Source organism: Neovison vison, chromosome 5 (assembly GCF_020171115.1).
Source record: "Neovison vison isolate M4711 chromosome 5, ASM_NN_V1, whole genome shotgun sequence".
Classification (NCBI taxonomy): domain Eukaryota; kingdom Metazoa; phylum Chordata; class Mammalia; order Carnivora; family Mustelidae; genus Neogale; species Neogale vison.
The window spans coordinates 141632273-141646982 of NC_058095.1; positions in this window are offsets into that span (position 1 = coordinate 141632273).

A 14710-nucleotide genomic window follows, 5' to 3' on the forward strand; every position below is an offset into this window, starting at 1 on the left:
ATCCATCTCCTTTAGCTCGCTTGCTCTCATACAAATGGCACCCTGTATTCTCTGAGTCTTGTGACACACTGAGGTTATGTTTTATTGGCTAATTTACTACTAGGGAAGCTATCTTGCTGCAGTTCATCTGATTCTTTTTATATTCATTTTCTCTTTATTTTAGCTACTTGCTCTTGCACTAATTTATGCAAATATTTTCTGAGATTCAAGAACAAGGAGCTAAGAAACAAAAAGATTTGGGTATTTTAGATGAGCTATTTGTTAATAATGATGTAAATAGATTTGATATATCTTCATAGACTTTTTCCTTCTCTCAATCTGTAGATTCATTGTCAACAAGATCTAGACTCAGGATACAGAGCTACTATAATCTAGCTTTGGCCAAGGAAAGTTATAAAGATATCATGGAAACCACCCCAACTACTCAAGTTACTACCTTGAGTAGTAACTGACTGATACTTGTTTCATGTTTTCTTTGCTCAGAGGACCTCAAAATTAATGAGGAATTTGTGAGGCTATGATATTCTGATATACTTCTCAAATTAAACAACCAGTCAGTTTTTATTGGACTTACTCTACTTGTGAGAGTATTACATAATACAAAACCCCAGCTACTCTGGCATGTTGACAGCTTTGAGTTAAAGGCACTTGAAAAAGAGTAAATGTAAGATAAGAAAAATGCTCTTAACTTTTCTTCTGTTTCTCAAATGCAGGAGATGAAATTTCCCTGTGAAAGATGGCCTCTCTATACCAGAAGGAAAGTAGCTGTCTTGCAAAGGACAAGAAGTTGGGACCAAGAAAATCCTGTGCAAACAGGACTTCACTATTTTCTTTTAGTTTCCCCCAACTAATTCAGTTATTTTTCTGCAATTGCCTTGTAAGGGCCTATTTAGCCAGAGTGATTCCATCCAGTTAAACAGTGATTTTGTTGTTTATACAGTAAAACTTAAACTGCCCCTGCCCCCACTTCCCCCCAGAGGACTTACTTAAAAACAAGTCCCGGAAACCAGTCCCAGGTAACAAAGCCCAAATACAAGGGTGGGTCAGGCCATGTGGAGGCATCCAGTCAGTGGGGGTGCATACTGTCTCCCTAGCCACCAAGGAGTATGGACCCTGCCCTTTGGGCGCCTTTTGGGCACCAATTCTGACCAAGGTGATAGGCTAGTTCAAATATCTACTATAGGATAAATTGTAATTCAGTTGATTCAATTGGTCACTTACGTGTGACCTAGCATGACTTTGTAGCTTTCTCTGTGTTACAATCTCATTAGTCACCTGTGCATGGCCAGACCCTACCACATGGCCTTTGCCCTTAAAAGCTAGTCTATAAGGCAGAGAGAGGTCACCTCTTTGTAAGAGATGGCCCTGGCCAGTCAGTTTGATTCTTGATGCTTGGTCTGAAATAAAGCTTTGCTTCACCTTCGTTTTCTATCAGTCTTGTTGCTTTGACCATGGACCGAACAGCCTCTTTGTTCAACATAGTGTAAAAACTTGCAGACATCACCTTGGGTCTTCATTCCTTTCAAAGACTCCCTTGTTACATAAAATTTATGTAAATTTCCATGCTTTTTTCCTGTTAATCTGTTTTATTTCAATTTAATTCTGAGGACCAGAAAAAAAAAAAAACACCTACACTGATGAGACACTATTCTTCTCAGTGAATGATACAGAGAGGTATAAGACTTAACACATTTTATTAAGATTTTTATATGATACTTGAGGGAGACAAGGCAAAATGAGATATGGAACAAAACATAAGGCATACCAGTATATCACTAAATATTGAATATAAGACATATCAACTATGGTGAGAAAGAAAGTATGATTTGTTTTTATACTTGAAAGCTGTATCATATTAGAATTACTATAAATAGGAACAATGAGTTGTTCCAGAATTGGGGATCTGGGTGTGAAAATGCCATAAAGCATGAGCTGAAAACTCTTGTGAAGGAAGCAGTTATTTACTCTCCAGTAAACACCAGTGTTTGATTGTATCTCCTTATGAACAGCTGATTGAGGAGATCTATATTCAGGGGAAGCTAGTTGTTTTTGGGGGCGCCTGGGTGGCTCAGTTGGGTAAGCATCTGACTTCGGGTCAGGTCATGATCTCAGTGTTCTGGGATTGAGTCCCACAGTGTCATCAGGCTCCTCATTCAGCAGGGAATCTGCTTGTTCCTCTTTTCCTTCTCCCCCCTCCTCCTGCTCATGCTCTCTCTCTGAAAAAGATGTTTTTTTTTTTTTTTAAACAAGGTGGTGTCATAGTTTAAGAAAATGTGTGTGAGGATTCCAGTAATGAAGTAAATAAGTCACAAGAATAAAAGGCACAGCATAAGGAATATAGTCAACGGTATTGCAATAGCAATGTAACGGGACAGATGGTAGCTACACCTGTGGTGAGCATAGTATAATGTATAAACTTGTCAAATCACTAAATTGTACACCTGGAACTAGCACAATATTGTGTGTCAACTATACTCGGGAAAGGAAAAAATAAAAGGTAGAAAATGTGCTTCTTGGTAAAAGTGGGAACGTTTGTGAGTTTTAGGAAGAGAGTTCATATAAGATTTTATCAAATGTTTTCTGTAACTAATGTTTATCATGTGGGCCAGGTATTGTACTAAAGCCCTATTTGGTCACAGTTGGTATTACACACACCATGTGGGATTCATATTACTATTTAAATATTAATAGGAGGGGTACCCAGGTGGTTCAGTCTGTTAAGCATCTGCCTTCAGCTCAGGTCATGATTTTAGGGACCTGGATGAAGCCCCATGCTGGGCTCAGTGCTCCACGGGGAGTCTGCTTGTCCCTGTGCCCCTCCCCCGGCTAGTGCTCCCGCGAGCATGCGCTCTCTCTCACGGTCTCAAATAAGTAAAATCTTTAAAAAAAATTTTTAATACTAGAATGCTGAGGCTCTGAGACAATAGTTAAATTTTCAATTCAAATAGTAACAGACCTGGGATTCAGTTTCACATCTTGGTGACTCAAATACTAGTAACTATTTCTATTAAGATATCTGGGTGGCTCAGTTGGCTAAGCGACTGCCTTCAGCTCAGGTCATGATCCCAGGGTCCTGGGATCGAGTCCCACATTGGGCTCCCTGCTCCATGGGGAGCTCCCTCTGATCTGCTCCCTCTGACCTTCTCCCCTTTCATGCTCTCTCTCACTGTCTCTCTCTCAAATAAATAAATAAAAATCTTAAAAAAAAAAGATACCTTAATAATGAACCATTAAGGTATCTTAATAATGAACACTTAATGATAAAGTGTTTATCATTTAGTAGTTTATGTTTTTCTTTGTAGCTTATGTTATATCCTTAGCAAGGTTATAAGAATATTAAAGCAAGTATTTTAACATACTAATCATACAGCTGCGCTGATCTTAGCAAGGAAGTATCTAAATCCCTAAAACGGTTAGGTCATAGGAACCTTGTGAGCAACTGCACATTTAATGCATCTCCTTTGTCTTAAATTGTGGTTAGTCAGCATCCTGACCTTCTATTCACAGGGTGGGTAATTGACTAAGTGAGTTGAGAAAACCATTTGTTTGACCTCTGTGGGAGGGAGTTCCATCAGTCTCTGGCAGCAGAAGGAACAAAGTTATGATTAAATAACCACAACCTCCAACAGCTCTAAACACATTCCTCTCACTTCCCATGCTGCTGTTTTGTTCCAGTGTCTGCTCCTGGCCAGGCATATTCTGTTCTCCCTTCCAGCCATAACTCAATCCTGTAATGGTCGCCACCACCCTCACAGCCTGATCTGGCCCAGAACCCAATATCTGCTTTCCTTCTGGCATGGAAACCTCCTTCTCATTCCAGCCTCATTGCCTTTCTCTGCCTAGCCTTTGCTTTTATCTTGATACCTTTCCAGATGTCCATTCCAATCCTCTTTCCTGTTCTGACTTCAATTGTCCTCATGTCTTCTCTGATTTCAAGGCCATAATGCTTTCTTTCTCTTTTTTCCTCTCATTTTTTTCTCTTTTCTCTAATTATTATTGTTTAGTTTTGTGTTTGTGTATAGAATTTGCCTAGATCTAAATATTTAATTGTTACTGAAGAATAAAACTCAGTGCAGTACTTATCGATAACATATTTGTAGGGCATAAAAGAGAATCACTTTTTTTTTTTTTGGTATTTCCATAGGATATATATTAGCAGATTATAGGTCATCAGTATGGAACCTAAAGAAGAAATGAAATGCGTTAGATTATATGAAAATTGTTGTATAAATTTAATATATGCAAGGCATCTTGTAATCTGTTATGTCTTGAATTAGAGTTTTTAAAATATATAGAAATTTAAGATAAACTTAAAGTTTCACAGTTACCTCCAACTAATGCAGATTAATTAAAAGTATACATGAAATTAATGAAAATATTTTATAAAAGACTGGATTAATGCTGAAATTTCTTTCTTTTTTTTTTTTTAAAGGTTTTATTTATTTACTTGACAGAGATCACAAGTAGGCAGAGAGAGAGAGGAGGAAGCAGGCTCCCCATGGAGCAGAGAGCCCATACAGGGCTCGATCCCAGGACCCTGGGATCATGACCTGAGCCAAAGCAGAGGCTTTAACCCACTGAGCCACCAAGGCGCCCCAATGCTGAAATTTCTGATATGTACTTCCCAATTACAATTATATACTCTAACACTAAACTCAAATTACATTATTATACACACATGTATAACCTACAAATTGATAATTCTGATTCTTTTATTCCTATGACTCTATCACCTTTTCACATGGGACATAGTCCTAACTGACTTAACAGACCCGATTCTCTAATCTCTTACATTTCTGCATCAGGTTTCATTCCTGGGAAATTATAACCATTTTAATTCTTCCATTCTTAAAATCTATTCCTTGAGAGACACTGAGTGTCATTTATCCCTCTGTTCAATATATTTTTGCTATCAGAAATATAGGCTGTTTTTTTGCTGTTTCATTTTTCAATATGAATATATGTAAAGGATTGAAAGTTATATTTTCTCATATATCTTCTTACTTGTAAAGTAACATATAACATTGTGTGAATATAGGTGGGTTGACATAGTCACGTGGTGAAAGAAACTACAGTGATAAAACAGTGGACAGTAAGTGGAAAGAAGTAAGTGGAAATGGAGATTACAAGAAAAATGAAGTTTATTTAATGGTGGAGGAACTTGGTGGCATATGGTGATTTTAGATTTCAAGATGGTGAATGGAAGGGGCTATGGAGACAGGGTGTGTTTTAGCTGGAGGCACAATGAAAGAACAAAATTTAGGATAATGCTATAATCCGGGTTTTTGATTACTGGTTTTAACTCAATTTTATTGTAATACTCTGAATTGCATTATACCTTCAAACTACTCATGTAATTAAACCCGTAATGTTTCTGGGGTTTAACCTCAGCCATCTTTGTGGTTCCATTACCCTTGGTGTGCTTTACTCTAAGTCAAGCACTCTCTGAAAGCTCTTATCTTCAAAGGAGTAATTAAAGCAAAGTGGAAAATTGGAAAGCACTTATTATGTAAAATACAGAAATATTTTCATGCTGCAAATATTTTACTAGGCAGAGGATAAGCCCATGTAATTGATAATCTGTCAAGAATTTAATGTTTGATTATTTTGGATACCAGAATCTAAAATATATCAAAATGGACTATAATTCTCAGATATCTCAAAAGCTGTTACGTTTGGGCAGTGATAAAACATGTATTAAAATAACTTTTTTTCTTAGTACATATATTTGTGTAATGCATAGTTAAATGACAAAATAATAGATGAAGAGAATTAAAGAGAATAAATACATTTGCTTCTCTTCTATATACAATCTGATACCAAATATACAGTTAGTAGTACACAGAAACTAAAGAGTTTATTACTCTCTTTCCATGGTATATAAATAAATACTGTGTGAACTAGTTTTGCAAGTGCCAGATCTGTTAAGTTATCTTATGGCAAGTATTCTGCTATTTTTGTAGACAGTGGTTTCCAAACATGAATAAAATATGAGAAAACTTTATTTTTGTCATTTTGATTCCTCCTGATTGAGCCCAACTTATAGAATATATAAAATCAGAACCGCTTGACTTGGTCAGTGGGATTAAGGAGAAGAGAGAGGCTTAATGAACACTGAAGTATTTTTTACAAAAACACATTTCATTAAACACTTCTCTAAAAATGCAGGTTGTATCTCAGGCTTTTTTTTTTTTTTCCCCTTCCTTTCTCTCCTTAAAAAAGAGTTAACTTGTTCCCTGTCATCCAAAAGCCCCTCAGTCATTTACCCAGTAAATATACATAAATAGAGTGAGGTGAAATGGATTACAGAACCAGAATTCACATCTCATTAATAAACTATAGGAAATTAAGCAAATGCCTCCTCATTTGCCTATCTAGGTAGATGAGTAATATCTGCCTTTTTTTTTTTTTTTAAGATTTTATTTGACACAGCAAGAGAGGGAACACAAGCAGGGGCAGTGGGAGAGGGAGAAGTAGGCTTCCCACTGAGCAGGGAGCCCAATACAGGGCTCCATCCCAGGACCCTGGAATCATGACCTCAGCCCAAGGCAGACACTTAACAACTGAGCCACCCAGGCACCCTGTATCTGCCTTTTCTTAATGATTTCAGAGTGTATGAATATCCAGAAGGATTGTTGAAGGAGAGTTAACTCTGACAAGCTAGATAATACTATTGAGCTAAATATCTAAACTTTAAGTATAAATGCAGAATTGTAAATACTATATGACAAGTCAAGAAACAAAATAAGGATGAAGGACATTTGGACAGTCTTACTGCCATGGCCAAAAATCAAAGAACATGCTAAGAATCACTATTACCCTGTCTTCATCAAAGTAACTATGCAGCTATACCTGTATACTAATGGGTAGTTGCTAGGAATGGCTTACCTTATGACTGATGACCACACACTTCAGTATTTTGTGCTCAGGAAAGACAGATACAATTAAAGGACCTAATGCAAATGAAGACTCTCATGAATGATACATACAAATAAGGGAAATATTTGCTTAGTCCCGTTTCAGTTTGCTAGAGGAGATATACTTGAGACATAAATATGGTATATTTAAGACAAGTTAAAATAACATGTACATGATTGTAGTGAATTGATAAGAATTTCGAAGATCAAATGTTATTTCAGAGAGAAAATATGAATAAACTTAAAATGAATTAGAAGGATAGTGTATATAACATAGCCATTAATGGTTTGGGATGTCCTTGAGATATAACTAGCTGTTGAAATTAATTCAGGAATGAAAACATATTGTGTCTCCTATTATAACTGATGGATTTGCTTTTAGAGACAAGTTCAAAAGCTGAGCTGACTGACATCTTTGAAATTTCCTCATTCTTCAGATATTTTATTGAAATATATATACACATAAATAGAAATAAATCTAATTTCTATTTTCTTGCCAGAATAACTCATGTTCTTTCAAAGTTAGAAAGAAGAAAGTTCTTCTTTCTATAGAAGAAAGTTCCTCCTTCTATATTATTCTTGTTTTTCTTGTACAAATGTCCAATGATATATTCTAGTCTCTTTGCCTAAGAACCCCTTAAGCATTCCTTAATTGTTTCTAAACAAATAATTGAGCTACTTATGTCTTACTACCTTGAAGTAATATGTATATTCATTATTGTTGCAGAACTTAAAATCTTTTTTAACAGTGTAATAATCCTCAAATCTATTGATTACTATTAATCAGTACAGCAACATTCTTTTAAACTTAGAAAGTGTTATTAAAGGACTGACCTAATAAATTCTTAATTCTTTTCTATTCCCTTCTTCCACAACTCCTGTGTTCAGTCATCTTAATGTATTCTCCATATCTCTTCTTCTCCTTCATATTTTCTGTATCTTTCTTTCTCTGAACTATTCTTTCATCTGTATTTATGATATATATATATGTAATTTAAAATATATACTCCAGTAAACAAATTATATAAGTGGCTGCGCTAATTTGTTTTATACCCACACTGAACTTATACTTTAATTATATTGACATTCCTTCTAATTGGTATTTTTTTTTTTAAGATTTTTTATTTATTTATTTGACAGAGAGAGATGACAAGCAGGCAGAGAGGCAGACAGAGAGAGAGGAGGAAGCAGGCTCCCTGCTGAGCAGAGAGCCTGATGCGGCGCTCCATTCCAGGACCCTGGGATCATGACCTGAGCCGAAGGCAGCGGCTTAACCCACTGAGCCACCCAGGCGCCCCTCTAATTGGTATTTCTCAGTGGATCTTTCTCAATATGTCTAGACTACCTTGGTAGTACTTTTGTTTATTTGACATTATGTCTTCTTAATAATGGTAAACATGCTTACGTTCCTTTATACTGTATTTTTAATAATTAAGTTTCCTATAAATTTACTCTTGATACTTATTCTTTCTGCTTGTTCTCATGATAAATTATTTCCTTTTGTGAACTGTAATTTAGAATCAGCAGTTCATATTCAGTGGAGCTTTGTCTGTGGAATTCATTGTTGGATGTGTGTGTCTTCAAAGAGATTTTACTTTCAGATTCTGTTGGAACATTTAAGTGTTATCAACAAATATTGACATTAATGTGTATTTTGTTGCTTGTGATTATTTGAATCATACATCTTTTAAAATTCAAATGTCAAACCACATAAGTTAAAATAGAGCATATTAATAGTCATGTAGAATTGTTTTTTAACCCAAGTAAGCTTTCTTGGTTCCCTGATTGAACGTAAGTGGATTTATATAATTCTCACTTTCATTAATGACATAATTTTGTGTCCTTCGACATGTGTTTAAGTAACAGGGTCTTGGGTTACACATATTGGCAAGGATAAGACAAATGCTTATCTTTTTGGTTTTCAGTTATTTTTTTTTTTTTCAATTTTGGACCATGGCAATTTCTCTGAAATTCTTATGACTTCAGCGTTGTGCTAAAATATATTTATCTATAATTACAATTTTTTTTTGAGGGAGACTTTTCAGAAAAGTTAGTCTATAAAATTCTTGGCAAGAAAGTTTAATTTCAGTAACCTTAATAACCATTCAGTTATTCACAAAAATGCATTCATCTCTTTGGTGGATAGCACTGTGAATAATTCCAGAAATATGAAAAATGGTAAAATGATGGGTAACTAGATGAATATACCATATAATGACACAAGATCTGACTCAATGGTTGTTATAATTTTCTTTTCTCTCTGTGTGTAAATACATAGATTCATATAAATGTGTATGAATATATCTTGAATGTATATGATTATATATTTGAATTTTGTTTCATATATATAAACATACACAGAAACACAGAAGGAGGAGATATTGATAACCAGATAGCATTTTCTATGGCTGAGATTTAATTGAGATGGACCCCACTATACATTGTCAGTATTTTTTAGTTATTGTTGCTTTTTAAAAAATACTACTGTTGTTTAACATTGATTTTGTTTTAACATCATCAGAATATCCTTATATTTAACTTAAAGTAGGTATTAAATTCAGGCTAATCTGTAGTTTAAGTTTTGAGAGTAGAAAATGTGTATATTATGAGTAATAGTGGCAAAACTTCAGGCTGAATTTAACTGTAATTATATTAAATAAACAATACATTACTATGATAATGTCAGCTTCTAATGAAGGAAGGCTCTTATAATATTCAGGAAATATGTTACTTTAGCTTGTGATTATTTGGTAACCAAATTTGTTTGTCATATTAAAACTGTCCAGCCTCAGAAGTCACCCCAGGGTGAAGGATTAGCTGAAGTTAATCAGAGTGGCCTGCCTGTTTGTGGATTTCAGCCCACTGGTGTGCAGATAATCACGTCTTTCCCCATTCTAAGGAATAAATGCTGGTATGCTGTCAAGAAGCTGCAGTTCATTCTGATTTCCTGTTGCCGTATCAGAACATATTCCACCAGTTTAGTCCTTTTGCTCATGGTTGGATTGTACTTCCAACTGTGAGATTTAAAAAATGAATTTTACTTATACAATAAGATGAATAGCATTAGAAAGTGGTATTTTAGTAAGAAGAATCTGGCCTGACTACTGTTAACTTGTTTGTTATTTTCACAAAATGTACAACTGTGCTTATAATATATACTGCTATGTACTTTTCTTTGTAATATATTCAGTAAGTAAGAGAAACACAGTTTGATAAAGAAAGAAACAAGATGTTAAACTCAAGAGAAAGAGACTGCAGGACACTTACTGAAAGACTAGTGGAAGGAGAAGATGATTGTGGGCCCCAAAGTAACTCTCTAGCAAAGTAATAATAAAAAAGAATCTATACAGAGTGATGGTAATCTTCAGCAAAAATATTTTTTTCCTTCAACCTGAGCAAAGAACCTGAGAGTTTCAAACTTGTTGAACCACTAAACTGATGACTCAAACATCATCTTGTGTGGGAATGATGAATCCCAGAGTGTTGGAAGGAACTTCGCATAAACTTTAGGACTGTGTGGCACTAAAGATTCCCTGTGAAAAGATTATGAAAACATTGTTAGGTAAATGATGCATACTCATAAATCTAGGAATATTGCCTTAGTAAATGGAAGGTTTGCCAGTTTTAGTTATATAGATGATAGAAAAATAGACAAATAATATAGAAAAATAGTTTCCAATAAAACAAAGGGAATAAATGAGAGAATCTCAGCAAGATTATAAAAGGCAAATTGGTTTACATAATCATGTACCAAATGTCAAGTTGCATAATGAAATTAATCTAAATATTAAATGGCAGGGCACCTGAGTGGCTCAGTCAGTTTAAGCCCCTAACTCTTGGTTCAGTGGGTTGGGCCGCTGCCTTCGGCTCGGGTCGTGATCTCGGGGTCCTGGGATCAAGTCCCGCATCGGGCTCTCTGCTTGGCGGGGAGCCTGCTTCCCTCTCTCTCTCTGCCTGCCTCTCCGTCTACTTGTGATTTCTCTCTGTCAAATAAATAAATAAAATCTTTAAAAAAAAACAAAAAAACAAAAAACAAAGGGAATAATATAAAAATTTCTGTGCCATAAATGAGAGAATCTCAGCAAGATTATAAAAGGCAAATTGGTTTACATAATCATGTACCAAATGTCAAATTGCATAATGAAATTAATCTAAATATTAAATGGCAGGGCACCTGAGTGGCTCAGTCAGTTTAAGCCCCTGACTCTTGATTTCAGTTAGGGTTATGATCTTGAGGTTGAGCCCCACATCTGGCTTCATGGTTAGCACAGAGCCTACTTGGGATTCTCTCTCTTCCTCTGCCCTCCCCCTCCACACACACACTGATTGTGCACTCTATTACTCTCTCTAAATAAGTAAAATCTTTAAAAAATACATAAATAAATAGATATTAAATGGTGTTGGTGTTGTCTTTTTGTTGTTGATATATAAACTTTTAGGTATATAAACTTTAATGAATAGGCCATGCTATTCCATTCTGCCATCTCATAAAAAGATAGACTGAATTGCATACACTTGTAATTATATAGTTTACTTGAAAAATAACCTTAAACAAAACATAGAATGTTTTATTCCAATTCACTATGTGCTATTACATAGTGATTTGTGGGTCGCTCAACTGTGTTAACCTGTGAGATCAGAATATTTCTATAACTCTTAGTGGTTCCTATGTGTCCATGAAACCTTGGAAGAGCTTTATCTGAAGCAAAATTTAAAAGATAAAGCCTTTAACTCATTCTAAATGGCAGTGACTTGCAAGCTCCATTTCAGAATTTATATATATGTATACACACACACACACACACACACACACACACAACCAAAATAGACAAATATTTTGCTAGTCTTACCAAGAAAAAGGACAAAAATTAATAAAATTATGAATAAGAGAGGAGACATCACAACTGATACCACAAAGTACAAAGGATCATGAGACTGCTATGAATAATTATATGCCAACAAATTGGATAACCTAGAAGAAATGTATAAAATCTTAGAATCATACAAACTACTGAGATTGAATGATGAGGAAATAGAAAATCTTAACAGACTGTTTACCAATAAGGAGATTGAATTAGTAATGAAATACCACCCAACAAATAAAAGTCCAGGACAAGAGAGCTTACCTGGTAAATTCTACCAAACATTTAAAGAATAATTAATACCAATCCTCCTCACACATGTCCAAAGCTAAAACAAAAATAACAAAAAAGGGAACACTTCCAAACTCATTTTGCAAGGCCAGCATAACCCTATACTAAAACCAGGCAAGTACACTACAAGAGAAGAAAATTACAGGCCAGTATCTTTGAAGAATATATGTGCAGAACCACTCAGCAAAATATTAGCAAATCTAATTAAACAATAAATTAAAAGGACCATACACATGATCAAGGGAGATTTATTCTTAAGATTCAAGAGTGGTACAACATCTGCAAATCAATCTGTGTGATATAGCACTTTAACAAAATGAAGGATGGCAATTATATGATCTTCTCAAAAGATGCAGAACAACATTTGACAGTATTCAACATCCACTCATGATGAAAACTCAACAAACTGGGTGTAAAGAGAACATACCTCAACATAATAAAGGCCACATATGACAAGCTCTCAGATAATGTCATACTCAGTGGTCAAAAGGTGGAAACTTTTCCTCTGAGATCAGGAAGTGGGCAAGGAGTCCCCCTCTTGCCACTTTCATTCAACATAGTACATGGTCCTAACCAAATAAATGAAGTAAGATAAATAAAGGTATCCAGATTGGAAAATAAGAAATAAAACTCTCTTCAGGCATAGATGACATGTTATTATATGTAGAAATCCCTGAAAACTCCACCAAAAAATTTTTAGAAATAAAAAAGTTTTTTAGTAAAGTTGAAGGCTAGAAAATGAACGTGCAAAAATCAGTTATGTTTATAAACACTAGCAACAAATTATCAGAAAGAGAAATTAAAAGAAAAAACACTGCAAAAACCTTCGCAAATGCAATAAGAATAAAGTTCTTAGGAATGAATTTATTCAAGGTGGTAAAAGACCTGTACCCTGAGAACTATAGTACACTGATGAAATAAATTGAAGAAAACACAAATAAATGGAAAATATTCTGTGCTCAGGGATTAGAATGATTAATATCATTAAAATGTCCATACTACCCCAGACCAGCTAATTCTGTAATACTTGTCAAAATCCTGATAACATTTTTCAAGGAAATGGGGAAAAAAAGTTGTATGGAACCACAAAAAGCTCCGAGTAGCCAAAACAGTCCTGAGAAAGAGGAACAAAGCTAGAGGTATCACATTCTTTAAATTATTATAGCTTTGTTATATATTTTGAAATTAAAAAGTATGGCACTTGCCTAAAACTGGACATACAGAACAAAGAAACAGAATAGAGAGCCCGGAAATAAACCCAGTCATATATGTCAACTAATTTACCACAAGGACCCAGGGATGTACAATGGAGAAATAAATAGTGTTGAGAAAACTGGACAGCTATATGCAAAAGAATGAAACTAAACCCCTGCCTTGCTCAATATACAAAGATTAGTTCAAAGTGGAATAAAACCTTAAATTTAAGACCAGAAACTGTAAAACTCCTGAAAGAAAACAGAGCTGGTAAACTCCTTTGCATGGGTCTTTGCAATGTTTTTTTTTTTTTTCAGTTTCATACCCCAAAAAAGATGACAAAAGCAAAAATAAGCAAGTAGGACTACATCAACTAAAAAGCTTCTGCATGGCAAAAGAAATCATCAATAAAATGAAAAGGCAGCCTGTAAAATGGAAGAAAATATTTGCAAATGATATACCTGATAAGGGGTTAATATCCAAAATATATACAGAAATCACACAAATCAATACAAAAAACCCTCCAGACAATCCATTTTTTAAAAAAAGTGGGCAGAGAGGGGCGCCTGGATGGCTCAGTGGGTTAAGCCGCTGCCTTTGGCTCAGGTCATGATCTCAGGGTCCTGGGATCGAGCCCCGCATCGGGCTCTCTGCTCGGCAGGGAGCCTGCTTCCTCCTCTCTCTCTGTCTGCCTCTCTGCCTACTTGTGATCTCTGTCTGTCAAATAAATAAATAAAATCTTTAAAAAAAAATGGGCAGAGAGGCTGGAGAGATATTATTCTAAAGAAGACATGCTAACGACTAACAGATACATGGAAAGAGCTTGACATCACTACCATCAGGGACATACAAATGGCTGCCATCAAAGAGACAGGAGGTAACGAGTGTTTGAAAGGATATGGAAGAAAGGGAACCCTTGTGCACTGTTGGCGGGAATGTAAATTGGTAAAGCCACCCTGGAAAACAGTATGGAAGTCTCTTAAAAAATTAAAAATAGAAATACCATATGATCCTGTAATTCCATGCCAGGGTGTATACAGAAGGGAAACAAAATCAGTATGTTCAAGAAATTTCTGCACTCCCCTGTTTACTGCAGCATTATTTACAATAGCTGGGACATGGAGACACCATAAGGGGCCATCAGTGGATGAGTGCATAAAAAAGATGTGGCATTTATACACAGTAGAATATTATTCAGCCATTAAAAAAAAATAAAAGAAATCCTGTCATTCACAACAACACGGATGGACCTTGAGGTCATGGTACTAAATGAAATAATCCAGAGAAAGACAGATACTGCATGATATCACTTATGTGTGGAATTGGAAGAAAATGTCACTCATAGAAACAGCAGAAAAGTGGTTGTCAGGGGCTGGAGGTGAGAGAAAGAGGGAGTTGGGGAAAGAGTACTAGACATTTTAAGTTGAATACAGGGGAATGATAGTT